This window comes from Urocitellus parryii, chromosome 3, assembly GCF_045843805.1.
Source record: "Urocitellus parryii isolate mUroPar1 chromosome 3, mUroPar1.hap1, whole genome shotgun sequence".
Taxonomy (NCBI): Eukaryota; Metazoa; Chordata; class Mammalia; order Rodentia; family Sciuridae; genus Urocitellus; species Urocitellus parryii.
Genome location: NC_135533.1, coordinates 186,591,048 through 186,594,476, shown reverse-complemented (window position 1 = coordinate 186,594,476; position 3,429 = coordinate 186,591,048).

Genomic DNA, 3,429 nt, shown 5'->3' with positions numbered 1-3,429 from the left:
TTGAGAGAAGACACTAAACCCTATTTACTACAGTAAAGTCAGAGCAAAACCACATACTAATCAACCTTAAAAAAATAAAAACTTGTTGATAGTGTTCATAGTTCTTCTAATCCCAATATAAACTAGTAGTAATGTTCATTTCCTGGCTTTCAGGGTGCCTGGGATTTTTCCCTAGGGATCTTCCATCCCCTGCATAGCAGAGAAACCTGGGCCTCTGAAGTATAGGAGATGGAGCCTTAGAAACTTATTGCAGCTACTGTAGGTATTATGAAAATATTAAAGCAAATGTAGTAAGTCTGGCTTTGGGGACCAAAGAAGTTGAATGCTCAATTATACTGGTGCCATTTTACTTCTTTCACCAGCAGGAACAGGGTAGCCTGAGGCCCATGCAGTGTCAAAGATGGCTTTAATGGAGGCTGCTGCCCTCAGCCTAGACTCCCACTACATCAGGTCTAAGAGGGCGAAAGCCACATCAGCACAGCAGACTCATCATCTCTCAAATGATCTCCTCTCAAGAATACAACTAATACAGCATTGGTCTCCCTACATAAGAGAAGATTAGGTAGGAAGCAATCATTACAGAAGAGCATGTTTAATATAATTTCCCCCTTCTACAAAACAAGATTTGACCCTCTATTTCTTCATCTCTGAAATATTAATAGAAATGCATTGCTGAAAGCTCTCGTGATAACAGAATGAATAACATATATAAATAGCCTAACTGAGGCTTCTGATTAAGATGGTAACAAACAGTGGGGCAGTGGTTTGTGTCTTAGGAGGCTGAGGTGAGAGGATCACTTCAGCAGCCCAGTCTGGGCAACATAGAAAAATATAGCAAGATCCCACCTCAAAAAAAAGAAAGAAAAAGAAAGCACCCAGAACTCAAATGGAAATATGGATATACCACCCAAACTCACTTGTAGAAATGGGGAAAAGAAAAATATATATACATATATATACATATACATATATACATACATTCATACATATACACACATGCTTATATATGTATATATTTATATAAAATATTTATACATACATATACATATATACCTGTATTTACATATAATTATATACATGTGTGCAAATATATTTAAAATGTGTTTATATACATATTTGCATATATGTATATATTATGCTATGCATAAAGACATTAAAAACACAATAAATGAGTCTTGGTTTTGCCATGATATGTGAAGAATGTGGTAGTCATTATTCCCAGCCTTACATTGAAAAAAAGCTAAATAAACTGACAATCAATCAATTTTATTGATCTCATTAAATAATTGAGATTACAAGCGAGCTTGCAACCCAGAAATCTGGGGAGAGTGGTGCATTCTGAGATTCACGCCCAAGATCTCCTTACCTACAACTAAAACCTCGAAAACCAGAAAATTTTAGGAATACTTAAATCATAATTCTGAAGCATTGCTGGAGGCTGAGTGTAGACCAGTTTGACAAGAATCAATTCTTGGGCTCACTGTCTTGCAAGAGTCCTCACACTTTCACGTCCTTGATCTTAAGTAGTCCCAACAAATTACTAAAGTGAACAAAAGAAAGTCTTCTGATAGCTCTGGCAGAGGGAGGAGAAACGTAATCATGAACTTACACCAGAGCTTTCATCATAAGGAAGGCTTGTCATGTCTTAGGAAAGGCTTTCTTCAGGGAGAAAGATTGTCAGAGTCATATCCCAGGGATAGGAATTCTCCTCCCCTTCAGCCAACACCACCCTTCCTTTCTTACTTAAGTAGAAAAAAAAATATAATCAATGTGATCCAAACTTCAAAGAAAATGACTAGGAATGCCAGGAGAGGAGCAGGAGTTGTAAGAAAGGAAATCTAAACCACCAGTGGACCACAAGAATGCAACCATTAAAAATAAAGGAACTATGGTGGGCAAGGGGCAGGGAGGCAAGGGAGGGGCCACAGGGGCAGGAAAGATGGTGGAAGGAGATGGCCATCCCTTCCCTAGGTACATGTGTGACTGCATATAGGGTGCAATGCTACACCATGTACAACCAGAGAAATGAAAAGTCGTGCTGCAATTGTGTACAATGGATCAAAATGCATTCTGCTGTCATATCTACGTAATTAAAATAAATAAATTTAAAAAAAAAAGAAAATAGTGAGGCAATACACAAAATCTGTAAGGATAAAAAAACAAAAGAGAGAGAGAACTGGGGAACTGAGACCTAATAGACGTGGGGAAGCTAACCCTTCCCCACATCTCAGCACCACACCAGCAGGGTTCTAGCACAATAACAGCTGATTACGGATCCTAGAACCACAAGACATACACTCTAAGGAGGGGCACTTAGAGAAAATCAAAGTCAACGAGGAAAAAAAAATAGAATACACGAATTTGAAGCCACTGGCATCCTCCGTGACATCAACATTAAACACAAGACTATCATCCATCCAGATTGACATAAATCCTCATATTTTAAGTCCTATTTGCACTCCATTTTTCTGGTTGGTGTGTTTGTTATACTCAATAAATCTGCCTTTCAAAAAATATGTTATGCTAAAATGCAGTAAAAATTTCAGTCTGAAGAGATTTTAGAAAATGTGAGATTAGACTCAGATATGATACAGATTTTAGTATTAACAGAAAGTGAAAATTTATAAATGGGATAGCATCAAATTAAAAAGTTCCTGCAGAGCAAAGGAAATAATTCTGAATGTCAAAGAGAACCTGCAGAGGGGAGAAAAATCTTACTCTTCTGACAGAGGATTAATATTGAGAATATCTAAAGAATTCAATGAATTTAATACCAAAAAAAAACAATTAATAAGCAGACAGATAAACTAAACAGACACTTCTCAAAAAAAAAAAAAAGAAATACAAAGGCCAACAGATATATGAAGAAAAAGTTCACCATCTCTGGTAATTGGGGAAATTCAAGTCAAAACCACAATGAGATTTCATCTCACACCAGTCAGAAAGGCAATTATCAAGAATACAAACAGCCTGTAATCACAGCAGCTCGGGAGGCTAAGGCAGAAGGATCACAAGTTCAAAAGCAGTCTCAGCAACTTGGAAAGACCCCAAGCAACTTAGCGAGACCCAGTCTCTAAATAAAACACATGGGATGGGGATGTGGGTCAGTGTTTGAGTAACCCTGGGTTCAATCCCCAGTACGTCTCCAAAAAAAAAAAAAAAAAACTGTACCACTGCTATGTACCCGTATGTTGGTTCTTCCAAAGAAACAAGTATTAAAATACTGAAGAAGAATTTGTCAAAGTTTTAGTTTAAGGACAAAAATAAATAAATAAATAAATAAATAAATAAATAAATAAATAAATAAACGAACACAAACAATAATAAATGCCAGAGAGGATGTGGAGGAAAAGGAACACTTTCACACTACTAGTGGATCTGTAACCACTATGGAAACCAGTATGAAGGTTCTTCAAAAGACTAGGAATG